This window comes from Panthera onca, chromosome D2 (assembly GCF_046562875.1).
Source record: "Panthera onca isolate mPanOnc1 chromosome D2, mPanOnc1 haplotype 2, whole genome shotgun sequence".
Classification (NCBI taxonomy): domain Eukaryota; kingdom Metazoa; phylum Chordata; class Mammalia; order Carnivora; family Felidae; genus Panthera; species Panthera onca.
Window position 1 is genome coordinate 16,909,829 of NC_138349.1, and position 26,870 is coordinate 16,936,698.

Genomic DNA, 26,870 nt, shown 5'->3' on the forward strand with positions numbered 1-26,870 from the left:
AACACTGGGGTGCATGTGCCCCTTCTAATCCGTATTTTTGCATCTTTTGGGTAAATTCCTAGTAGTGCAATTGCTGGGTCATAGAGTAGTTCTGTTTTTAACTTTTTGTTTTCCAGAGTGGCTGGGCTGCATCAGTTTTAATTCCCACCAACAGTGCAAGAGGGTTCCCCTTTCTTCACATCCTTGCCGACATCTGTTGTTTCCTGTGTTGTTAATTTTAGTCATTCTGACAGGTGTGAGGTGGTATCTCATTGTGGTTTTGATTTGTATTTCCCTGATGATGAGTGATATTGAACATCTTTTCATGTGTCTGTTGGCCATCTGGATGTCTTCTTTGGAAAAATGTCTAATTATGTCTTCTGCCCATTTTTAAACTGGATTATTTGTTTTGGGGGTGTTGAGTTTGATAAGTTCTTTGCTTTAAAAATATTTTTAATGTTTATCTTTGAGAGAGAGAGAGAGATTGAGAACAAGCAGGGGAGGGTCAGAGAGAGAGAGACACAGAATCCAAAACAGGCTCCAGGCTCTAAGCTGTCAGCCCAGAGCCCCACATGGGGCTTGAACTCACGAGCCATGAGATCATGACCTGAGCTGAAGTCAGATGCTTAACCGACGGAGCCACCCAGGTGCCCCTGTTCTTTATAGATTTTGGATACTGACCCTTTATCAGATACGTCATTTGTAAATATCTTCTCCTATTCCATAGGCTGCCTTTTAGTTTTGTTGATTGTTTCCTTCACTGTGCAGAAGCAACAATTATGCCCTTCCAACACTTTCCAAATTTTGTTCCAATTTCCGTGACCAACGGGGAGAAAATGACCATTAACTGGGGGGTGCCACCACCGGGAACAGCATTGACAAGAGGGCTCCTCTCCCGACTTGGGGCCATGGCAGCCAGCCAGCCTTTCACCTTTAGAGCTTTTCCGACACGAGTCAGCTAATCCTGCGTCCCCTCAATTCCATAAGACACCAGCCAGGCTCTCCAGAAGATTCTCTTAAAGCCTTCTGCTTGGTTTGAGGGCAGTGGGTTCTCTGCAAAGAACTAAGGAGCAACGCTCAAACCTCTGGTAAAGACCCTCATGATGAGGCCAGGCCCCTGTGTGGTGTTTTGGGTCATCCTCTGTAAGGTCTGCCTAGATGGTCTAGCCCCTCTCTTTCGAATGCTTGGGTGCCTAACACACCTTGTTCTCCGCTGTGGGGTCTCAGCCCGCCCTGAGCATCGAGAAGTCCTTTGTTAATATCCTGCTGCACATCGTTTAGGGAGAGTTCAGCACATAGCTGTGATCAGAATCATGGTGGAGGCAGTGATGGAAGGGGAGGGATGCCCGAGAAGGGCATGTAGTGAAGTGAGGTTGCTGGAGACGAAGGGTTGGGGGCGCTAACATGCGAAGTGCTGAGTCGGGGAGAAGCCCACGTACCCAGGGGAAAGCATCCCAAAGGCTCACATGAGACCCTGGAGACGAAAGAACACCTAGAAGAGAATACTTTCGAGGTAGCGAAGAAAGAAGAGCTTCAAGGGAGGGGGGTGATACAAAAGACCAGCTCCCTGATACTTCAAGAGCTCCTAGAAATCAAGAGTGAGAAGACTCCCAGCTCAACAGAAAATGGAAGAAGACCGGGCTCAGATAGCCCTCGATGGAGGAGAGACGGGTGGCCCCTGAATGTCTGTAACGATGTTCAGCCTCACTCTCAGTTAGAGGAGTTGCAGGTGAAATCTACCCTGGGATCTATTTCCCCCTCGGAGAGGACGGTACGCTGGTCTGGCAACAGTGCTCTATTGCAGGGCGGACGGGAGCACTCTGACGCAGTGCCGATCAGAGTGCAAAATGGTTCCACCACGGAGCGGGCGAATGTGGCAGTGTCCCCCCCGAACCGCACACGAAGTCACTCTTTGACACAGATGGTCACTTGACTCTCCTTGCAACACATTTCCCTTTGGGTTCTAGGACAGCAACGTCTCTGGTTTTCCTCCGGTGTCACGGTTTGTGCCTTCGAACCTTCTTTGCTGACTATCCCTCTTCCGGCTGACCTCTTAAGTTCTCACATGCTTGGGGCTCAGTCCAGGGCTGTCTTGTCCATCTCTGCCTGATCCGGAGGTCACCTCATCCAACCCCCTTGCCTATGTTTGTTATGTATGTATGTATGTATGTATGTATGTATGTTTCGGCGTGGTAAAATACCCATGAACATAAATTCCACCCTTTTAGAGCATACAGTTTAGTGGCATTTACTGCATTCACATTATGGTGCAACTGCCACCTCTGTCTGGTCCCAAAACATCCTCCATCACCCCAAGAGAAAACTCTGTACCCATTCAGCAGCCGCTGCCCATTTGCTCCTTTCTTAACCCCTGGCAACTGCTCGTCTGCCTTCTGTCTCTGGATTTGCTTATCGTGGATATTCTTGTATAAATGGAACCATTCGCCTAGCGTAATGTTTTCAAGGTTCACCGTCCACTTTGTAGCGTGTATTAAGGCTTCGTTCCTTTCTGCGGCTGAATAGTATTCCGTCGTGTGGTTATTCCGTATTTCATTTATCCATCCAGCTGTTGGTGGCCATTTGGGTTGTTTCCACCATTTGGCTGTTTTCAGTAGTCTTGCTGTAAATATTTGTGTACGAGTTTTATTTCCAATTCTCGGGGGTCTATACCTGGGAGTGGGATTGCTGGATCCTGTGGTAATTCTATGTTTAATCCAACTGCTTGCTTTTTTTTTTTTTTTTTTTTAACATCCATAGACTGATGACTCCAAAATCTGTATCCCTGGCCTGATTTCTCCCAGCTTTCTCCTTCAGATCTCTTCTGGGATTCAGACGTCTTACAGTTGACTTGACTTATCCAGCACTGAGACTGTTAGTCTCTACTCCCTCCAGACTCCTCCTCCAGTCTTCCCAGCTCAGGAAATAGCACTGCCATTCACGTAGGTACTTGGGTGGAGACCCAAGGGCTCTCCCTCAGTTTGCCCCTTTCCACCTCTCCCCAGATGCAGTCCATCAGCAAATGCTGTGGGCTCTGTGTTTGCAACACGCTCACCTTTTCCCTGCTGCTACTTTGGTCCAAGCCACCATTGGTCTCCCACTAGACCCCCCGCAACAGACGCCGGCAACTTCCACTCCTGCCCCTAGAGTTTATTCTCTGCTCTGTAGCCAAGAGTGGCTTTTAAAAAGATATATATGATCTTAAAATAATAATTAGAAAAAAAGATCACTTAGCTTTTCCTGCTTCAACACCCCCAGTGGTTTCACATCACAGTTAGAACTAAACCCAAACTTGCTTCTGTGGTCGCAGGCGTGTGGTAATCTGTTGGCTGCCTCCCCTTTCCTTCTATCTCCCTGGCTCTCTGTGCTTTACCACACTGGCCCCTTTGTCCCTTGAGCTGGTACCTGCCACAGGGACCCTGAACTTGCTGTCCCTCTGTCAGAAATCCCACGGCGGTTCTTTCTCACTCCTGAAGCTTCCTCTCAAGTGTTACCTCCTTAGGGGGTCCTTGTCTGACCACCCCGTTCCCCCAACTCAGCCAGTCTTGGTCTTATCATACCAATCTCTTTTTTTTTTTCATTAATATATCACTGACATTCCACATCCTTGTATGGAATTACCTTATTTAGATCTATGTGTTTATTTTCACTTTTTGGTGTTTGTGCCCTGCCTTCCTCCCCCTTTCCCCAAATATAAGCCCCACGGGGACAGGAATTTTGTCAGTATTCGTGGCTGTCTCTCCAGACCTTGGAGAACGCCTGGCATCTGTGAGGCACAGAGAAAGCATTCGTTGGACGCTGTTGAAGGAGAAGAGTTCGACTCCCACCTGGTCCTGAATAAATCCTCTTGATCCACTACCATGGCTCATTTTTCTTCTCCTCCTCACCGACATACTTCTAGAAGGAGCAGATCATACTCAATGTATTTATCTAGTCATGATTCTTCCCCTCTGTAACCCTAAACAACCCAGCTTTTCCCCCCACTACCATTCAGAAGTGCTTCCTCAAAGATTTCCAGAAGAGTCAAAAGCAGTTGCCTTGTGCACTATGCCCTTTCTGTAGCATCTGACACTGTTAACCCTTGTTCACATTCATGAATCTCCCTTTGAAATGTTGTCCTGTCTTGGCATGACTTCTGGATCTACCAGGGGCATGGTAAACCTGGGAATGCATCCTGGAGTGTCTCGGGAATGTATTGGGGGCTCCAGCCATCATACCTGGTGAGCAGGCTGGCTCTTAACCAGATAGATAGTCCAGAACGATTGCTATGGGTCAGTGGCATGAACTCCCCATGAAAAGCACCAAAGGGAAGCTGCCCAAAGCTCCAAAGCCCCTCACTTCATTCAGGTGGTAACTTGGCAGTGGTATATCATTCTGGGTACCCGACAGTCAGGGAAGGTGCCCTCCACCCAGGGGTACCTGCTCTGCGTAGATGTCTCTGGGCTGTCAGTTGGTCTTTTATCTACAAAGTAAGTAAGATCCTTTTTCTGTGCCTACGGAATCTTTTGATACATTCCCCTGGGTCAAAGTTGTATCCGCCACAGCTAGACACATGATGCTTTAAATCACAGCCCTTGTCTTGTTCCACTCAATTCCTACTTTGTGTGAGGGACATGGGGTTTGGGACTGCCCGTCCTCCCGTCTACTGGCTACATGACCTTGGACAGGTTAATGCATACCTTATATCCTCTGGCTCCACATGTGACAATTGAGCAGAACCACTAGGACCTCACGGGCACCTTGACTCTGTCACGAGGATGCCCAGAACATACAACCATCAGTGGCTCCCCATTGTCTTCTTAATTAGGTCTGGCATTCAGGCCCCCACCCCATGATTCTGGGTGGCTCCTTAGGATCCCACACAGGTTTTGCTGTCCCCAGCATACTGGGTCCCATGCCTTTGCTATGACCTTCCACTGCTTATGGGAGACCATCTTCCCCTTGAACTTTTCTTTGTTTTCTGGATTTTATTTTAAAAACAGCAACATGTATTAATTTAATAATCAGGAAAAAAAAAACCCCTCTCACCATTAACATTGTTTTGAATACCCACCCTTATGTCAAAAGCCATGTGTCCATAAACTCCTTCTGGATGACCCATCATCTGTGGGCACTCAGACGTTTGAATCCGCTGGATCGGCCCTTAAAGTATACAATGTCAAGTATGTATGGGAATATAATAAAAATATACAACCAACTGTTAGAGAAACAGAATGTAAAGTCAGAGGGCAGATCTTCATTTCCACTGTAGTAACTGGTGGCTATCAAACTGCTTTGCCCATGATTTCCATAAATATTTGTTTAATTGAATTATTAACCAATGCATGTAAGAACAAGGGGGACCTACATGCCTTGTCTCTTGTGAATAGAATAAAAATAACCCCATGTCATCCATCAGATTAACTGATAAAAGGTTTTGTTCTTTTGCCCCGAGAGAGGGCTAGAGAGAGACCATTTAGAAACTTGTCTTTTCCAAACCCAGCAGTTTAATGCCACTTGAATGGATGAAAAACACAGCAGTTATAATGACATATGAGTTCATATCTATCTTCTGCTTTCCAGCCATGAAAGATACTGGATGTAGTTTATGAGGGCCAGCTCTCACGAGGGGATGGGGTGCCGCCCTCAGTCCCTGCCTCGCAGAACAGTAATTGCAAAGGAATGTTTATCCAGGCGCAGACTCATTTTTCTGAGGCTTGCCATTCGCTCACTCACACTGCTGTGCGTGGTTTCACTCTACCTGCCTCCTACCTTATTTTGTGGGAGCAGTTTAATTATGAGGGGATGAGTTCTTTCTTAAAGATTTTTAATTCCTCCTGGTGGTTCATAAAAAGAGAGCTAAGTGTTGCCGTTTTAATCCTATTGATTAGAACAGAAGGCTGAATAAGACAAATTATCTACTGTTTACTTGATCATCTGTTGAAATTGTCGGTCCTCTTTAAACGGGAGCCAAAAATCCTCGATACATTTTTGGTGACTGTGATCATCATTCAACAGCTTTCTCTCCACACCTTCCTGTTGTGAAGTCTGTACGAATTCGGTGAGTTCCGGTCCAAAGGGAATTTGTAATTGAAACCAACAGAAAGGCCAGTGTTTCTCAACCAATTTTGCTTCCCCGGAGGACACTTGGCAATGTGTGGAGATATTTTCGGTTGTTGTGACTTTGGAGAGGGTGCCGCCAGCATCTGGCAGGTAGAGGGAGCCCAGGGATGCTAAGAGTCCTATCATGTGCATAAGCAGCTCCACAACAAAGAATGACCTGACCCCACATTTCAACAGTCCTGAGGTTGAGAAACCCTGATATAAACATACGGCCTTAAATGCACAAACAGTTTAAAAATAGTGATAGATTGAGAAATGTCTACCTTCTATCTAGAAGGTCTAGACAAGAGATTGGAGGGAGGGCAGACAACTTGATGCCTATCAGAATAGCCCCAGGTGGCAGAGTTAACCACCTTTCTTTCAAATTGGAGCAGGCTTTGTGAAAGGGACCAGGAGGGCGCGTGTGTATGCTGGCCTAAAAGCACTCTGAGTTTTGGGAGCCTGGGTGGCTCAGTTGGTCAAGCATCTAACTCTTGATTTCGGCTCAGGTCATGGTCTCACGGTTCGTGGGTTCAAGCCCCTCACGGGGCTCTGTGCTGATGGCACGGAGCCTGCTTGGGATCCTGTCTCCCTCCCTCTCTCTCTCTCTCTGCCTCTCCCCTGCTCGCTCTCTACCTATCTCTCATAAATAAACATTTAAAAAAATTTAAAAAAATAAAATAAAATCGCTCTGAGTTTTAACCCCGGGGTCTACATCTGACAAAAATGCCAGTCATTTAGGAAACCATCGCTGCTCGCAAGCCCTTTAAATTGGGAGTGGTGGACTTTATTCTGCGATTATGAAATTACTCACAAAGGCCAGAAACAACTTCAAGTTCAGAATCATCTTGATTCATGGACCAAAAAGAAAAAGAGGAACCATTCAGCCAGCTCAAAGAAATTATTGCATCATTTCCTCGTGTGTGGTTCAGGTTAAAAATAACCTTTAATCCTCATCAAGAGTAAACTGACTTGTCCAAAAGAATTAGGAAATTACCTCAGAGCCAGGTTATAGGGTGGAGTGGAGAAGGGGCGATTCATCAAGGAAGAAATCACTTGCTATAGTTTAGGTTTAAAATTTCTGAATGACTGTGGAAAAGGTGGGGCTGAGGGGGCACAGATGTGAAGGGAGAAGGGGGAGGAAGAGTTTGCATGTGTTGGGTGGGGAGACACACGCGCACTACCTGGGGAGGAGGAGGCTGGCTAGAGTGTCTTAAAGTGTTGGGCAACTGGGTGTTCTTTTGTTCTCAGTCTTGGGCAGTCTGCCTTGGCCTTGAGTGCTCGCAGAGATAGACGGTAAACCACAAGCTCTGTGCCTATTGGGCCAATGATGAAACATGAGACAGGCCGGCCTTCGATGAGCCCGGGGGCATCTCAGCACCTCGGCGTCAATGCAACACACGGGGGACAAGAGCAGACATGTTCCTCGCTGGGTCACACTGCACAGGCTGCGAAGGAATGGGGAGGGATGGCGTATGTTGAACAAAGGAGGCTGTTTGACCTTTCCGATTAGCTGTAGATTTCAGCCGGCTGGCAGTCACTTCCAATTTGCCACTGTGTTAAAAACTACATAAAAGAAAAACCAAACAGAGGTGCTGTAAATGTGCCCCGAATTCACATTGAAGGCACTCAAATATAAACAAAGATTGTCAAGGGCTGTGATGTCCTAGCTCACCGTCCCTCCAGTCTTGTAACTGGGGACACGACTTACTGCTCTGGAGGTAATCAACTAGACTCATTCTCCCTAGTCATTTCAGAAGCTGTGTGAATATGCATATTGTGGAAATTGGAACTTGAAAGATTAAGGTTTTTTTTTTTTTTCTTTTGAGGTTACACTGTACTAAAGTCGAAGTAAATCTTCACATCTGATCTTGTTTGTTTTTGTTTTTTTTTTCAACTCAAAACCACAAGAACTCTGAGCATGGTTTTTAGTACATGAGCAATACCACAATATCCTGTGTCATAAGCAAAAGAAATGAGCAAGAGAAATACGGTTTTCTTAGAACTGCTTAACCCAAGTGGGAGAACAGAAAACACGCAGGCTCGACCCAGGTTTAAGTCCTCCCTCACCACTCACACCTAGATCCTTGAGCAATGCTCTTCGTTTCTCTGAGATTCAGTCATTTCATCAGTCGAACGGAAATAACATTCCTTACTTCCTACGACTCGAATGGGAAATGAAGAAGCTAATGTGTGTAAGAACCCTGCGTTTGGTGGGTGCTTAATGAATAGAATTTATGGTCATAGTTTTTTTTTTTTTTTCTGTTAGAGAAGTACAGTGTCTCTAGGAGGCATTGTTCTGTCGGCGATTATATATCACATTATCTAATATGCAACAACCATGTAGTTACCAGTAGTCAGTTCAACAAATGCCAGTGCAGTTTTCATTAGTATCATCATCAGAACCCCACTTCGAGGCACTCACAATACGGATTAAAACTTGCTCACCTGTTTGCGATTTCGATAAGCAGGGGGAAATTCAAAGATACCTGTGCATACGTAGATGAACGTCAACTGTTAGAACGATGCACCATAATGATTATGATATCATTTGGTTTAAAGGCTCGGGAGGTTTGGTCAGCAGAAGCAATAGCTCAAGGGAGATGCTGGGACTCCAGCCAATAACTTCTGACCTACAGACGGAGAAGAGACTCTGGGAACTGAAATGTCTCTTATCACATTTTAATTCAAAAAATAGACTCTTACACTCCAGAGCCAGAATCTATAAATGGAATAAGATATCAGGAAGAGTAGTTTTCAGGTGATAAATAGTACACTTGGCAAAGATCTTCCTACATGTGGCATCAGTGAAGCAAGGGGCTTTTTTTTCCCCTGCGTGTTCCTACCGTGTGTATCATCAAAACAGATGGATGTCTGGAACTTAATGATAATGCCACGGGTTTACGTAAGAGTTGTATACCAGGACACCTTGATATGTAGGATCTCAAAAGTGGGGAAACTTGTTGACTGGTCTGTTCTCTTCATCCATCCATCTATCCACCTGTCACCCACCCGTCTCTCCACCCACCTATCTACCATCCCACTATCTACCGGCCCACCCATCCATCCATTCAACTAACATTAATTGAATGCACACTTTCTGCCAGACCCTGGGCTGGAGGCCAAGGCAACAAAGATGGAAAGGCTCAATTCTACTCCTCAAGGACCTTTCAAAGCACTGAGAGTTGGACACAGCCAAAAGGGAGATACGTTCAGAATTCAGTGAGTTACACATGCGTTGGGCACGTAGCCAACTTTTAGTAAATACCGAAGAAAGACAATAGAAACCAACCACAGGTGTGTGGGGAGACATGCCATGGCCAGCTCGCTCTCTGCATCATTTCTTTTGAGAATAAGGGACTTTGAGGCTGACTTTCCTCAATTCGGGGGGAATAACTGTAGCGAGTAGGTGGCTCTTGCCTCTTTCTGGCCCACATTCCTCATCTCCAGAGAGAATGCTTCTGTGGCTTAAAGCCTTTCATGGAGAAAGTTCTCCCTAGCAGGCTGTCTTCACTGCTAGCGAGAGAGGGCCCTTTGCTGCGTGTTTCCTCACTGACGATCTTGGTAGAAGAAGCCTAGGAGTCACTTTCACGTTCGGCCGCTGAGTGCGCTAGACGGGGGCCATCTTTGTTACTCTCCCTTTATCTAATATGTGTGTACGGGGAAGCCAGGAATGGGTTTTTAGAAGAAATACTCGGAAAAGTTAAAAAAAAAAAAATAGCACAAATGTCATCCCCAGTTGTGCCTTATGGCTCATTTCAGTTTGTCTCCTGTGCATTTTGCCAAGGACTTAGCCATGTATACTTGGGCTTTTTTGAACCAGAATTTCAAACTACATGGAAACTCTGGTGCCACTGTTGTTGTTGTCGTTGTTTTAACAAACAAAAATTTGAATGTCACACTTGTCTGTTTTAAACATTAGCAAAACCGCAATTGACTTTCATAGAATTCTGAGTTATAATAACTTTCACCTACTTGGATTTGGTTTGCAGTTTTGGCATGAGCTGATGAGAGCTAAAATATTGTTCCGCTTTAAAAACTTTGTTTTCTGGTTTGGATTTGAGAGGTTCTGGAGGTTGGAGGTTTGAAAGGAATCATTACAAAACCCATCAGCATCAGTCAAATTACCGGGACCACGGGGGTACATGGTGTTCCTTTCCAGCCTTATGGAAATTGTCTCATCAATTCTAATCTGGCCATTGTCACTGGGGCGAGGAATCAATCAAACCAACAAGTATTTATCCAGGACTTGTTACGCACTGAGCGCAGTTTCAGGGTACTATTTGGAAGAGGAGCAGGACAATGTGTAGATGTCTAAGGCACATTCCTTCATTATGTGAACAAGTATGAAGGAAAATGGCAATTGTTCTTCTCAAAATTCTGTCTACCTTGATCATTAGCTTTGAATAGATGTATGATTTTAGGTTACCAGGTTGAACATATCATAACTGCTCTGTACTTCCAACGCCCAATGAGTTATTTGGGGGAGCGAAAGCCCACAAACTTATTATACCAGTCTGCTATTTTCTTTTTTACAATTGCTGCTGATTTGGGCAGCATGGAAAGGACCCTGCCTCCCGTCTGCTGAAGAGCGGTAGGCAACAGTAGAGAAAGGGCTTCAAGGGAAATCTTTCCTCCCTAGCGTCCGGGCTGCTGAGTGAGCGGGGCAATGGTCAGCAAGGCCCTGCATGCCAGTTGGTAGCGTGTGGTCTTTCAGGACCACGAAGCAGACCAGCAGGCAGATAGATAGACACTGATGTTCTGTCCATAGTCACGGAAAAGGGGGCAGTGGCCAGGTTATGTAACAGTCTGACTTTAAGAGACGTTCAGACCCTTTTCCAATATAAGAAAGCCACAGTTGGGAAGTATAAGGAGAACTTTCTCCTGTAGCTGTGGAGGCATTCAAAACACCCGTGATTTTCCTAACGGCTCCATCAAGGTATCATTTGGCATAAAAGCCCACCCACCGTAAGTGCATGTTTCAACGAGTTTTAGTAAATTCGTACAACCGTGCAGCCATCAGGATAATCCAGTTATAGAACACTCCCAGTATCCCCCAAGCCACCGCAGACCCCTCTGCGGTCAATCTCTTCTCCCACCCGCAGGCCCAGACAACCTCTCATCTGCTCTTTGGTCTAGAAATTTCACATAAGTGGAATCATACAGCATGTTGTCTTCTGCGTCTGGCTTCTTTCACTCTGCACCACGGTTTTAAGGTTCATTCATGTTGTTTCACGTATGGGTAATTCACTCCTTTTTATTTCTGAGGAGTGTTCCATCGTATGGCTAGACCACTTTGTGAATCTTGTCATCAGTTGATGAACACTTAGAGGGTTTCCAGTTTTTGCTATAATAACTCTGTCACTGAAAATTTTAAGTAACACGTGACACTCGTGGCGAACTGGCCATGGGATCCACTCCCGATTTTGGGTCATCATGTTGCTGCACCAGTTCTGAAATAGACTTCTATTGGGTGCACACGATATAAAACACGTTGGAAAGCGGGAAGTTATTAAGCAGATATTCTGCCCAGTTAAAACCTCAGTTGAACCCCATGGGCCAGGTCCTAGAGGTTTGGGATGAGTCAACTTTCTCCAAAAGCAAGAGAAATTCGCCCAAAGACACTCTCATTTTTTTTTTTTTTTTTTTTTTTGGCCACTTACTGCATCTGCTTTCTTACTCTGCAAGCACTTCCTGTCTCTAGCTACCCCACCCCCCACCCCCGACTTCATCATCCATGCATGCACAAGTATTTCATGGACCTTCCCTTGTGTTATGGTAGGTGCAGTAGTAGATATGAAAAGGAATCAAACATGAAGGTTTTAACCAGTCTTGCACGGGCCTCCAAGTCAGCTTTCTGAATATTTTTGACTGAGACCCGCAGTGAGAAATTCATCTTACTCTCTATAAATAACCAAAACGAAAGTTTCGTAAAATGGTACTTAACATTACCACGTGTAGTGTGCTGTGTTATTTTCTATCTCATTAAAGAAGAGTCGACTGCAACCCACTGAATGAGTTTTGCCAACACTTGTGGGTTGCATCTTGCAATTTTAAAAAGAGTTTCACAAACTGTTAACACTGAAGGATAAAGAGGGAGAGGACGATGCTTACTTACCACCCTGGAGGACTAGGGCTTGGGAGAATGGTATGGGGGGGGGTGACCTGGCGGTGGACGGTGTTAGAGCGTGGGTGGGAGGACCTTCTTAGGAACGCAGATGCCACTCGGACCCTTGTTCATCTAGTTTCTTCCAGGGCTTGGACTTACCATCCCGGTAAGTCCTATGTGATGGAGAAGCCAGGCCCCTGTGGCTTGGCAGAGGTGGGTGGCCGAAGAAGTGACAGCGAGAGGAATTTTCCTTCCTTCCCAGCGAATAGAACAAGCCCAACCTCAAGCAAATGTGCCCTCAGTTATTTGAAATTTACTGCCCTTGGATTTGATAATACTTCTCTTAGAGGAGCTGAAATGCACGGGAACTGAGCAGATTTTATGATCTCCCTGGAAGACCAAACACTTAGGCTGTGTTTCCATCTCTTTCTGAATCAATAATTATCTTTGGCTTGTTTTTCTTTCCTCTTCGTCCAATCCTTTAAAAAATTCCTTCTCTAGCCTGTTTTCTTTCCGCTGTCTTTCTTATGAAATAACTACAGCTGGGCACTGGAACAAACCATCTCCTTTCAGTCAGTGCCACACGAATCCTTTATTTGGTCTCTTTATTAGGGGCTCCGTCCTTAAGTCTCGAGGGTGACAGGCGCTGTGACACAGGTGGCTTTCAGGTAAGCAGGGCAGGAATTGTTTGTTTGGTTTTTTTTAAAGCATTTATTGAGAAGTTATTCCTGACTAAGCATTTGACCTACGTTGCCTCATTTATTTCTCGGAATGAGCCCACGAAGAAGACCTCCTTGCCCCCATTTTCCAAAATTGAAATTGGGGCTCAGGGAGGTGAGCCTACCCGAGATCACAAAGCCGTTAAGTGGTGGAGTCGGAATTCCACCCCGACCCCGCTGACTCTAGAAGCATGGTACCAATGCAGCAAACATTCACCGAGAATCTATTATGTTCAGGCATCCTCCCTGTCCTGGGAGGTTCACGGCACATACAGTGCGACCTGGACACGAGACGAGCTGGGAGCTATGGCAGGTCGGTCTGGGGGATCCGTGGGGGAGAAGCTGTGGGGGTGGAGGCTTATCTGTAGGAAGGGGAGAGCTCCTGGAGGTTTCTGAGCAGGGAGGTCACGTGGCAGGTGGAAGCTACATCTGGGAGCAGGCGGGAGGTGACGGGGGGAGGGGCGGGGGGCGTCTGGCTCGGGAAGGTGGAGGGGTTGGGGGGGGGGGGGCAGGCAGAGAGGAATGCCATGAATGCGGGAGCCCGACCAGACTTGATGGCTGATTCTGTCCAGGCATCAGATCATCCCGCTTGCTCCTCCCGCCGTCGTGGCTGACCGGAGCGACCCTCTCCCCGGCTCGTCTAAGATACCCCCTTTGGGAAAAGTCCCTGAGCCCTTGTTAGTCCTGAATTCTGCTCCTGGGAGAACCCCTGTTGCTTCTCGCCTCTGGCTGCTGCCGGATTTGGCTAGAGGTCTGTTCCTTGGGTATCCTGAACTCATTAGTGTGTGACAAGTTTAACTGCTCTCCACCACAACAAATTATTTCACATTTTCCCCAGTTGCGTTTTACGTGGTTTGGGAGCCTGTGAGTTTTCCTCGCTTTGGACCAAGTTCCACATCGCGCCCTGCAATATGGTGCCCCCATCTGCCGCTGTTTCCTACAGCGTTTAGCCTAAAAAACCTTGAGTAAAGCCTTCCACGTTGGTGGATTCCCATTTTCAACATTTTCCTCCAGCTTTGTCATTTCCTCCACCCGAGACGGAATCTTGTGTTTCAAAAACACAGGGCTCAGGCTGGCACCGCCCGTGCCTGTGACCTCGGTCATTTCTGTCCCTCCCTGTGTTTGGCTGCACAGCCCTTCCAGCCACGGTTGCTCACCGGCCTCTTGGTCTTTGGGAAAGAGGTGAAGTGGTCACAGCACCTCCTAGCCCTCTGCAACTGGGAAAGGTCGGGATTTAAAAAAAAATTTTTTTTTAACGTTTATTTATTTTTGAGACAGAGAGAGACAGAGCATGAACGGGGGAGGGTCAGAGAGAGGGAGACACAGAATCTGAAACAGGCCCCAGGCTCTGAGCAGTCAGCACAGAGCCCGACGCGGGGCTTGAGCCCACGGACCGTGAGATCATGACCTGAGCCGAAGTCGGCCGCTTAACCGACTGAGCCACCCAGGCACCCCGGTCGGGATTTTAAAGTTACAAGTTAAGGCAACAGCTCTAGCAGTCTGGGCCAGTGGTGCCTCTGAGAAACAGCGTAATGCAGCGATCCCTTTATCTTCCAATAATTTTCGAACTAAGACAAGCAACCGGGAAAAGCCAGGATTGGCGAGTAGAAATGGGGCCCACTGGCTGTGAGACCTAAGGGGAGCTGACTTAATGGTCTTGGGACCTCGGCTTTGTCGTGTCTAAAATGGGTTCAGAGATCACCACTGCCTCCTAGATGGGCACCATGGCTGGATGAGCTAAGATTCACACCTGGCACAGGTGGGCATATCCTCATTTTCTTTGCCTTGTTTGCTTTCGTGCCTTCGGCTTGGTTGGTCCCTTAACCTCCTCTGAGGCAGAATAGCACAGTGGTTAAGAATGTGGCCTCTAGGGTCAGACTGTAAGCGTTTGGATCCTGGCTCTGCTTCCTCGTTTATGTGTGACTTTGGGCAAGTTGGCTTCAAAGCACCCGTGCCTCGGTCTGCCCACAGATATCGGGGCTGTTGTGGGCATGAAGGGAGCTGATCTTTGCAGTCCTTGAATGTCAAGATTCTTTGGAGCCACCAGCTGGTCAGGGGAGCAGGCCTTTGGTCGTCTTCCCTTTTCTTGCAGTTGCTTATTCCTTCTCTCCGATGAAAGACCCAACACAACTTGGAATTCAGTGCCAGCGAAGACCTGCCGTGAGTCTGGGCTTCTATGTGTGACTTCTGAGAACGCCATAGAGCTCTAGAAGCTTTGGAAGCTTTACTCTTCTCTTGGACACATTTCCGGTGGTGGTTAAGCTTTCTGAACAGGCCAGTTCCTTCAAAAGAAAAAAAATTTAGAGAACTTTTTTTTTTTAATTTTAAAAAATTATGGTAAAATGTATGTCACATTTGACATTATACAATTTGGCATTTCAGCCTTATTTCAGTGTACAGGTCAGTGGCATGAAGTACATTCCCATCGTTGTGTGACTGTCACCACCATCCAGCTCCAGAACTTTTTCGTCTTGTAAAACTGAAACCCTGTGCCTGTTAAACGCTGACTCCCCGTTCCGCTCTCCCTCTGGCTCCAAACACCCGCCATCCTGCTTTCTGTCCCTGTGAATTTGACGACTCCGGGTACCTTGTGCCAGTGAAATCATACAGTATTTGTCCTTTTGTGTCCGGCTTCTTTCACTAGGCAAGGTTCACCCATGTGGTAGCAGGTGTCAGATTTTGCTTCCTTTTTCCAGGCTGAGTAATATTCCATTGTGTGTGTATCTACCCCATTTTGCGGATCCCTTCCCGTCAGTATATATTTGTGTTGCTTCTACTTCTTGGCTGTTGTGGATAATGCTGTGAAGATGGGTGTGCAGATCTCCCTTTGAGACCCTGCTTTCAATTCTTTTGGGTCTATACCCAGAAGTAAGGTTGCTGGATCGTAGGGTAGCTCTATTTTTGATTTTTTTTTTTTTTTAAGGAACCTCCGCAGTTTTCCGTAGTGGCTACTCTAATTTTACAACCCCATCAATAGGGCACAAGTGTTCCAACTTCTCCACAACATCACAGACGCCTGTCACTTTCTGTTGTTTTCTTTTTTTTCAGAGCAGCCATCCTCATGGGTGTGAGGTGATAACTCGTGGTTTTTGATTTACATTCTTCTGATGATTTCGTGGTGTTGGGCATCTTTTCATATTCGTATGCTTGTTGACCATTTGTAGATCATCTTTGGACACAAGCTTATTCAAGTCCTTTGCTCATTTTTACATCAGGTTATTTGGTTATTTCATTGCTGAGATATAGGAATTCTTTAGATATTCTGGATGCTATCCCCTTATGAGGTACATGATTTGTAAGTCTTTTCTCCCATTCTGCGGGCTGCTTTTTCACTTTCTTGTCTGTACCTTTTGACACACAAAGCTTATCGAGTTTGATATAGTCCCATTTGGCTGTTTTTCTAAGTAACTTCATATGAAGACAAAAAGAAGTATGGCTATTTCCCCCGTGTACATGTACATATCATATTCTAAATAAACTTTTATTTAAAACATTTTTAAGTTTGTTTATTTATTTTGAGGAAGAGAGCAAGCAGGGTAGGGACAGAGAGAGGGGAGAGAGAGGGAATCCCACGCAGGCTCTGCACTGATGCGGGGCTCGAACTCACAAACCATGAGATCATGACCCAAGCCAAAATCAAGAGTCAGATGCTTAACCGACTGAGCCACCCAGGTGCTCCTCTAAATAAACTTTTAGCAGTTAAGTTAAGCGGTGGAACAAATCTATAATAATAGTAAATAATAATAATAATAATAATAATGATAATAGCGAATTATAACATCTCCATATCATTTCATTTGGTGCAAGAGAAAAATGGTCATGATGCTCATTATAGAGTAGTCAGAAATTGAGCTGAGCAGGGCAGGGGTTAAGTACAGTTTCTGTAGTCTGGGTTCTGGGTCCAGGCCCCACCCCCCTCTTGGCCGGTTCATCTGAATGCTTACCCAGTTCTCTGAGCCTTAATTTCTCATCTTTAAGATGAGATGATAACAGCTTCTGTGTTCTCTTGAGAACTAGGTGTGCCAGTGTCCGCTGAGTGCCCGAGAGAGGACCTGGCATGAAGTAAGAACGGGCTCAGTAACCCGCGGCCGTTGCTCTTCTAATCCCCCCCCTGACCAAGGTCCCCTGCTATTTCAGAAGTTTCCATTTGAAAAGGTCATGGTGGCAAAACTATAGAGACAGAGAAAAGGTCATTGGTCTCCAGCAGTTCAAGTAGGGGTGAGGTGAACAGGCGGAGCACAGGGGATTTGGAAGGCAGGGAAACGATTCTGTGCGATAACAGTGGGTACAGGACATTTTGCATTTGTTAATATCTACACAATGGGCAACACACACAAAAACGAACCCTCATGTGAACTCTGGGCATCTGTTAACAATATCGTGTTGGGGCACCTGGGTGACTCAGTTGGTTGAGCGTCCAACTCTTGATTTCAGCTCAGGTCATGATCTCACGGTTCCTGAGATCGAGCCCCGCATTGGGCTCCATGCTGACAGTGCAGAGCCTGCTTGGGATTCTCTCTTTCCCCCTCCCTCTTCCCTTCCCCTTATCATGCTCTCCCTCTCTCTCTCAAAAGTAAATAAGTAAACATTTTTAAAAATATTGTATTAATATTGGTTCATCACTTGTAACACATGTGTCACACTAATGCAGGATGTTATTAATAGGAGACACTGTGTATGAGGGGAGGGGTAGTGCTGTACTCTCTACTCAATTTTCTTGTAAACCTAAACTGCTCTAAAAGATAAAGTCTGTTAATGTTTTTAAGAAGGCGTGGTAATCCACAAGACAATGTGCTGTCCCACCTCATTCCCTCCATCGTGGGGGAAACAGCTCTTCCCAGGGTACCTGCCAATGGGTGTTGTCTTAAGTTCTCCCATCACCTGATTATCTGCCTCCCCCATTTTATCCTTCACTAAGTTTCCCTCCTAAGGCACCATCTGTTGGGAAGGGAGTTTTGAATGGATCTGTCATCTCCTGACAAAGAAAGACAGGAGTGTCCTCTCCTTCCTCAGACACTAATGTGAACAGCCAAAGATGGAGGGGCTGGGGCGAACAGTGAGAGCATTCATGACTTAACCCTTGGCTTCCATTTCAAACCGAGAAATTCATTGGTAATAGGTTCTTGTCCTAATTACAAGCCATCATCTCTTACTGGCTGCGCTACAGGTCAGAAGTAGCTTGTAAATAATAATTAAAATCTCATGCTTCCCAAGGGTATTTGGGTCCCCCCTAGGCTGACTCTAGGGATTGCCCTTCCATGCTATGCTGTTCAGCTTCCGTCCATGCTGATCACTCTAAAAGCAATGGTTGCCATTTTTCTTTTTGAACCAAATGAAGAGATGGGGGAGAGGCTATAGCTTACATTTAACGCTAGGGAGACTAGTAAACAGCACATCCATATAGAAATATTCTGGACCAAGCAAGTTTGCCTTGCTTAGGTCAGTGTTCAAACTTTGAAACTGAAGTGCAATCACAAGCTTATGAACTATTCTCAGCATCGGACGCACCACCATCATACCAACCTTGAATGGTGCCTTTTGAACATTACAGCTGCACTACCCTGAAAGACAAAGATGTCAAGCTAAAGGTAAATAATATCAAGTGTAGAATACTCTTGAGTGTTTGAGATATGGACATAATAATGTAATACTAGATTGTTGAAAAGCTTGGAAACTTTCCTCTGGGTGCTAAGCATAACCATCATGGCTGCCTTTCCATATGCCCTTCTTTGAAGTTACTCTCCATCCACAGGCCTCACCCAAGGCAGGGGCTGATCTGGCAATGTTTGTCACATGTCATCGGCCCTATGGCCACAGCTGATTGGGTCACAGGGGCTCCTGACCTCAGAGAACAAATGCTGGATGGGGACAGAGAAGCTGGAGTTTACTGGGGGCCCCTGGAGCCCTAAGGTCATGTGAAGATGACGGTTGGGCATGTGTCCTGGGAAGCGAGCTGCTTAGCTTGGGGGTTAAGTGCCTCACACAGGGAAGGCAGACGTGCAAGCAGAGGCAGAGACAGGACTACACTGCCCCAGAGAGAGGGACACGGACAGGGTAGCAGCCTGACGCCTCTCCAGTTCCCTGGGGGCCCACTGAACTTCCTGTACTAGGATCCCAGGAGGGGCCCCCTTTGCCTTATAATAACCTCCTTCTATAATAACTTCCCTGCTTTTTGAGAATCATCAATATCTGTTCCTGCCACCAAATACTCTGGGTAAAGAGCACTCTGATGCTGAGTGTCTGTCTGTCCCATCAAAAGCAGACGTCTTTAAAATTTTTTTTAATGTTTATTTTTGAGAGAGAGAGCAAGCATGAGCAGGGGAGGGGAAGAGAGAGGAGACACAGAATCCAAAGCAGGCTCCAGGCTCTGAGCTGTCAGCACAGAGCCTGACGTGGGGCTCGAACTCACAAACCATGAGATCATGACCTGAGCCGAAGTCGGACGCCTAACCGACTGAGCCACCCAGGTGCAGCCAAAAGCAACATCTTTAGCAATGCATTTCAAAAATGGGCAAAGGACTTTTTTTTTATTTTTTAAATATTTATTTATTTTGAGAGAGAGAGAGAGAGAGAGAGAGAGAGAGAATCCCAAGAAGTCTCTGTGCTCTATCTCAGGAACTGTGAGTTCATGACCTGAGCCGTAATTGAGTCAGACACTTAACCAACTGAGCCACCCAGGCACCTGGAGCAAAGGACTTTAATAGACATTTCCTCAGAGAAGATATACAAATGGCCAATGAGAATATGAAAGAATCCTCGATGTCATTAGTCATTAGGAGAATACAAATCAAAACCACAATGAGATACCACTTCATACCCATTAAGATGGCTATTATTTAAAAAAAACAAAAACCAAAGAAGAAGAAGAAGGAATATAACAAGTGTTGATGAAGACAAGCAGAATGGGAACCGTCCCAAGTTGCTGGTGGGGATCTAAAATGGCACAATGCTGCGGTGGTTCCTCAAAAAGTTAAACTTACCTTATGACCCAGCAATTCCACTCCTAGGTGGATACCCATAAGAATTGAAAGCGAAACCTCCAACAGATACTTGCGCCAGAATGTTGAAGTATGTGAATTATTGCAACATTATTCACAATAGTCAAAAGGTAGAAATAACCTAATATTCATCAATATGTTTTGTGTGGATAAACAAAAGTGACACACACACACACACATGCGCACACACACACACACACACACACACCGGACTATTATTCAGCCTTTAAAAAGAATGAAATTCCAATACATGCTACACCATGGATGAACCTTGAAAACATGCCTGCTGAAAACATGCCAGACGCGGAAGAACAAATCTATGATTTCACTTACAGGAGGTACCTAGAGTAGTCACATTCACAGAGACAGAAGGAGGGTGGTGGTTGCCAAGGGCTAGGGGGAGACTGAAGAGGGGAGTTGTTTAATGGGTGTAGAGTTTCAATTTGCAAGATGAAAAAGTTCTGGAGATGGCTGGTGGCGATGGTTGCACAACAGAGTGAATGCATTTAATGCTACTGGATTATATACTTAAAAATGGTTAAAATGGCAAACTGTATGTTACGTATGTTCTGCCACCATGAAAACAAACAGATAAACAAAGGGCAGTGGAGAGCAGATTCCTTTCTTCCCTTCATCGTTTTACTATGGTCACTGAGCATCTGGCAAATGCCACTTGATGCTTCTGTGTCACGAAGGTCTGTGCTGCTGGATGTAGGTGAGACGTAGCAACGCGATAAGAGGGCGCTGTAGCCTGACCTGTGTTATAACCAGAATTGTTCCAGACCCGGTGGAGTCAAGTCCTAAAATGGTGACCAGATGAAGGATGGTTTTGAGCTTTCTCCGTGGAGCTGCTCCCGCTGAGACCACTCAGGTCTAAATCTTCGATGGACGCACTCTTCTGAAACTTCTTCCTAATTCTGTGGTCTTTACTTATGATGGTAGTAATTTTTCCCACGCTGAACACAAAGTTTCCCCCCGGGGTTGTTAAAAATAAGTTAGGAAGAATGTTCATCACAGAACTATTATAATAATGGAAAACTAAAAACAATCTGAGTGTCTAAGGTAGGGGTACAGTTAAGTTCATCATGGTATATCCATACAATAGAATATTATACAGCCATTAAAAAATCACATTCCTAAGGATATTCAAGGATATGAGGAAATGCTCACAATATAATGTTAAGTGAAAAAGCAGGATATGAAACTGGATATTCATCATGGTTCTGATTTTTTAAGACCATATCTGTATAGAAAACGATTTTAAGGAAAAAGACTAAAATGTTAATTTTATTATTATTCTTTTTCATGCTATATGATTATTTCAGAACAGAACAATTATAGGTAATTTGACTTTTTTCTTTATACTTTTCTTTTTTTCCCCCTGTAAGGCACAATGTAAGTTGTTTTTATATTCAGGAAAATTGAATATTACTAGTTTTCTTAAAAAGAAAGTGGGGATGGGTTACTTTTGGGGCATAGATGGAGTCGAGCATAGTACTGTCAGGATGGTTTCAAAGGCCCAGAAGTCCTGGACCGTTGGCCTGGGTCTGCGGTTGTCACGTATATTAAGAGCATTTGCTGAGTGCCAGGTTCCAGTCCACTCCTCCTGGAAACATCAGCTTGGTGCATCATTTATTTTGTTGGTCAACATCTGGAGTTGGCAACGCAGCCCTCTGCCCATCTCGCTAGATTTTGTGTCTGACTTTAATCACTCACCGTTGTATTGACACCTTTTCTCTAAATGGAGGTTTCATTACCTGTCCCCTGCACTGATCCCAAGTTACATAGACCCTTCCACTCATGAGCCCCCAGCAGCCCCTATTTTCTAAGGCTTTAGAGTTCCTGACTGCTCACTCAAAAAGATGAGTGATTCATGCTTGGAATATTCCAGTGCTTGTTTATAATCTTCAAGACAGTTATTTGGGGGAACTTTGAATTCATCTTGGTTTGAGTTTGGCGGAAAGGAAGAGATTCCTCTTCTTCCCCCATAAAATATGTTCCCAGCTTGCTATTGTATGGAATCCTTAAACCACAAACAAAATAAAAGCTAGTGACATACTTCCTGGTGTTAGCATCACAGGCACTATTATAAAAGGAAAATTAGGTCAGCAATTCAATACAAGTGGTGTTTTGTACTGCCCGTTACCATCTTCTTGATGAGAACAGTGCTTCAGAGTCTGCGGGAATTGCTACATTTGTGTTTCATAAATATAAACCCTGTCATTGGCCTAAGCATCTTCTCTTTTGAAATATTTAGAATATATAGTATAATTTTTGTATCTTTGGTACTACACGAATCAATGTGGGATTGTGTAGCAATAATTTAACTCAAAGTTATTAAAATCTATCATCACGAAGTAAGACACTTGTTCGCAGTAACTGAAGAATATTGTTTTGTTTTGTTTCGTGTTTGATAATAATGGTAGTATGTTCTTGGGCATTCTTTCTAAAAAGCCACCATGTCCAGGCAAAAGCACCATATTCTTTGAAGACTTTGGAAAAAAATTACTTTCCTTAGCCAACATGGAAGCAACTGGGCCATTAAAATGATTATCTACTTTGAAAACAGAGACTCTACAAGATTGAACTGTAAAATCGTCTTACAGAGCAACTTAAAAGAGCAAAACCTTAAAATAAAGACTAATCTAGAACACTTGTTAGAAAGAGCAGCCAATGTCATCAAATTCAGTTCTACAAGCACAATGCACCCTTGAGAGTCTTGTTTGACATTGTTGAATATTGAGACTGTTTGGACACAATTATGGCTATTGTTGGTCACAGCTCTGGCATGACACTAAACTAACAACATGCTCGGGATGTCATTGTCTCAAGGTCAAGTTCAGACCATACCAGAAAGCTTAGCTATAGCTGAGTGGGTGACAAGAAGCAAGTACAAGATCAAGACTGTTTACTATGGTGATTGAACACCTCCATTGTAAGAACATAATTTTTAGTCAAAGTGGCATTTTATTTATAAGTGGGGACTCGATCTAAATATTTAAAAATTTAAAATAAATGGATACCCAGTCGGGAGAGGCTGTGAAATTCCTCTAACAAGTGGTGCTGTGGCTTCTGAAAACAGCCAGGGAAACCCCCAAAGGCACACAAAATATCTAGCCTTGAAGTGGTGAACTCCTTGCTAAAATTAAATGTCCATTCTAGAGGCTGTGCAAAGAAAGTAATTACAAATAAACACATGTATAAAAATTTTAGGAATATAATCCACCAGGTTATAACCGTGAGCTGTTTCGTCAACTTTTGTTAAGTGGTTTTCGTGTCATTAAAAAAAAATCTAAATATTTATGATGGCATTTAACAAAATAGTAGTGATCTATTGATTTTAAGTTAACGTGCTAAATCCTTCTTTAAAAATGGGAAAAGGGAGTAATTTAGGGAAAACAGCATATTATTATTGCTTTTAGCAACTGAGTTGTGATTCATATATCATACAGTTCATCCACTTAAAATGTACAATTCAGTGGCTTTTAGTATATTTACAGAGTTGTGCAGTCATCACCATGGTCAATTATAAAATATTTACATCAAAATAAAGAAACCGTATATCCCTTAGCCATCACCGTCTAATCCCTCCCTTCCCCCCACATCACTTGTAGCCTTAGGCAACCACCAGTCTACTCTCTATTTCTATAGATTCACCTATTCTGGACATTTCATCCAAGTAGAAATAATACAATAATATGTGTTCCTTTCTGACTGTCTTCTTGTACTTGATTTATTGTTTCCAAGTTTCGTCCATGTTGTAGCACGTAGAAGTATTTCATTCCTTTGTATGATTGAATAATATTCCATTGTATGGATATATCACGTTTTATTTATCCATTCACCAGTTAACGGACAGGTGGGTTATTTCCACTTTTTGGCTGTTATGAATAATGCTGCTGTGGACGTTTTTATATAAATCTTAATGCGGAGATATGTTTTCAGTTCCTCTGGGTATATATAGGAATGGAATTGCTAGGTCATATGGTAACTGTGTTCAACCTTTGGAGTAAGAGTAGCTTTAATTATGGCATTAAGTTTTCTTAAACATTTGACCCAGCATGTATTTATATGTAACTCAAGCAGATAATTCTTAGAACCCTCATTGTAACTATAGTTTACCCTGTTAAGGCTGTGGATTCAGACACTCCTAGCACATGCAAGTCTCCCATTGCTCAGTACCAGAGTTTTCTATATCGATTGGATTTATGTATGTGACACTTCTCGCCCAAATAACATAATGTGACACCTTGGAAATTATCTGGCTTGTAGTTCTGACAACACTGAGGGGAGGGGAGACAGTTAGGTAGAGACACTAGGATATTGGGTTGCTTATAAAAAGTCAGAGTGGGGACACCTGGGTGGCTCAGTCAGTTAAGCGTCCGACTCTTGATTTCAGCTCAGGTCACGATCTCACGGTTTGTGGGATGGAGCCCGTGTTGGGCTGTGTGCTGACAATGCTGAGCCTGCTTAGGATTCTTTCTCACCCTCTCCCTTTGCCCCTTCCCTGCTCGTGCTCTCTCTCCCTCTCAAAAATAAATAAACTTAAAAAAAGAAGTCAGAGTGATTTGTGGTGGCCTGAAATAAGATCTTAGACCACCCGGTCACCATGTCTACACCCAAAAGATGTGGTACATGATTATCTTCCAATTATTATGAAAAAGAGCTTTATTTTTATGGGCACAAGTCCCTCTTATTTTCCCTTCCTAGGAATATCGACAGTGTTTTCAGGTTTCATGCGTGCGCGCGCGCGTGTACGTGTGAGAGAGAGAGAGAGAAAGAGAGAGAGGACTAATTAATTTGAAATAGCTGTGATTCTCTCCTTATGTAGGGCAATGTAAACACTTTTTTCAAACCAGGAGTTTAGTAGCAATTTTCAGGATTGGGTATGTGTGTCACCCAGGTACCTCTGGGAAAATTTTAAACAAATACTTTTCATCGGTTCTAAGACTACTCTCTTATTCTCATATGTATTTTTCCCTGTAAAAGCCTTTAATTCTTCAAAACACTTTTTTTTTTATCTGAAAACCTTATATCAAGGTTTGCTTGCTTGTCAGTGTTGGGATTTCATTCATGCATGCATGCATTCATTCATTCATTTTATTAATTCATTCAAAGCCATTCATTTATTGAAAGCCAGTGGCGATTTGAAGGTAGTAGGAGAGAGATAGAGAGAGACATTTGATGGGATTTGAGAAGTTGGCAGAGGTAGATATTGTAGAGCTCTGGAGGTTTGGTAGTAAGTAAGTTTGGGTTTCATTCTGTATTCAGCAGGAAGCCACAGATTGGCTTCGAAAAAATGTGATATGATATGTTTAATGAAGATACCTCTGGAGTATGGGAAAGATAGGGCCATTCAACAATCCAGAAGAGAGAATGGTGGTGGCTTGGATTAGGGAGGTGGCAGTGCAGATGGAGAGAAGAGGATGGGTTGGGGATATATCCTGAAAGTATAACCATAGAAGTGGGATTGAGAAAGAGGAGAGAGGGAGAGAGAGGGACAGAACCAAGCATTACTCCCAGGATCCTGGTTCAGACCATTGGTGATGGTGGTACCCTTCACTGAAATGAGAAAGACTAGGGAAGAGGAAAAATCACAAGATCATTTTGGAATATGAAATCTAAAATGCTTGTAAGACATCCAAGTGGAGACATTCAATGAGCATCTGTGCAGAGCTCAGTGGTGACTCAGGTTGGAGAGACATTTTTCAGGCATTTACAGATTATGGATGATACAGCTGTGGGAATACTAAGATGTTCTTGTGATAGAGTGTGGAGGGAGCTAAGAAAGGGGCTCGAGGGCCAAGCCCTGGCAGATGTTGAGAGGTGGGATAGAGGAAAAGGGTCTTGCAAAGGAGATTCTGAAGAGGCAGAGATAGAATAGAAGGAAGCCAAGAACATGGGAGTCACAGGAGCCAGAAAAGAACAATGCCTTGAGAGGGAGGGACAGATGGAGAAGCTGGATGTCTTGACCAGGGAAATTTTAGTAGAAGGACAGGGAGAAAAGAGTCGAATTGGCTTACGGTAGGTTAAGGAGTGAAAGGGAGGTGGATCCAGTGGGTGTGTGGACAATTCCTTTGAGAAGTTTGGATGTGAGAAAGAGCAGAAAAATGGGAAAGTGGCTGGAGGTGGATGAAAAAAGGGGTTCCTCTTAAGATTAGAGATAGGAGTGTACGTGTTCATTAGCGAGGTTGAAGGAAAGGACAGAGAGTGAGATTGCTAGCTAATTGCTATTAGTTTCTAAAATATGTAAGAGGCCGCTGAGAGCCGGGGTGTGGACAGAGCAGAGAGGGAAAGGTTTGGGATTACGATCTTGTTCAGTGGGAAAATCCGCCTACTAGGGAGAGAAGGAATGTTGAGGACCTTCACAGACAATTGATTTAAAGTGCAATTCAATTAGCCCCTGATTGTGTATGAGGTAGGTTTTGGTGATGCAAAACACAGGGTTAAATACCAGTGAATCCCAGAGTGGGAACATTGTATTCTGCCCCCATTCTCTTTCAGTAACTAAGGCGAAAGCCTCAGGGTGGTGTTGAGTACATCTATAGGGTTTCTCTAACTCCTGTTAATGTCCCTTCTAATCAAGAGAGAGCAGGCCTCACAGTTGGAGCTTTCCATCTGATATCACAGCCAGTAGGAATCGAATAACACCGCTTTGCTTTCATTGTATTTGATTTTTTTAATGATAATTATGGTTTTCTCCAAGGATACTGGTTTTCTACTTATGTTGGTGATACGAAATTTCCTTTTAAAACACAATTATTTAAACTTAAACAGTGAGGCAATATACAGAAACGTCTGTGGTAGTTAAGAGCCGAGAGAGTATGAGACCTGGCCAACATGGAGACAGTGGCAGAGGGAGGGCTGAGAGTTGCATTCCCTCACGTTGCCTGACCTGATTTTCCACTGGGGTGACAGTGAACTGCTTGTACTTCTGTAAGTTAGTGTCAGAGGGATGACTCTCCATGTCCCTGAGGTGGAGCAGAC

At 44.4% G+C, this 26,870-nt stretch overlaps 1 long non-coding RNA gene across 5 annotated transcripts in view; it reads left to right on the plus strand.

The window, feature by feature from the left end:
* The window catches only part of LOC132684877 (uncharacterized), a 143,487-nt gene that overhangs the window by 14,088 nt on the left and 102,529 nt on the right, over positions 1–26,870 (plus strand). Inside the window, exon 4 of one of the 5 annotated variants that reach the window (XR_014135337.1) lies at positions 2,794–5,532. The exons of the other annotated variants lie outside the window; for them this stretch is intronic. This is a non-coding gene — a long non-coding RNA (uncharacterized LOC132684877). Of the gene's footprint in view, positions 1–2,793; positions 5,533–26,870 lie in introns of those variants that run through there. 5 annotated transcript variants of the gene reach the window in all.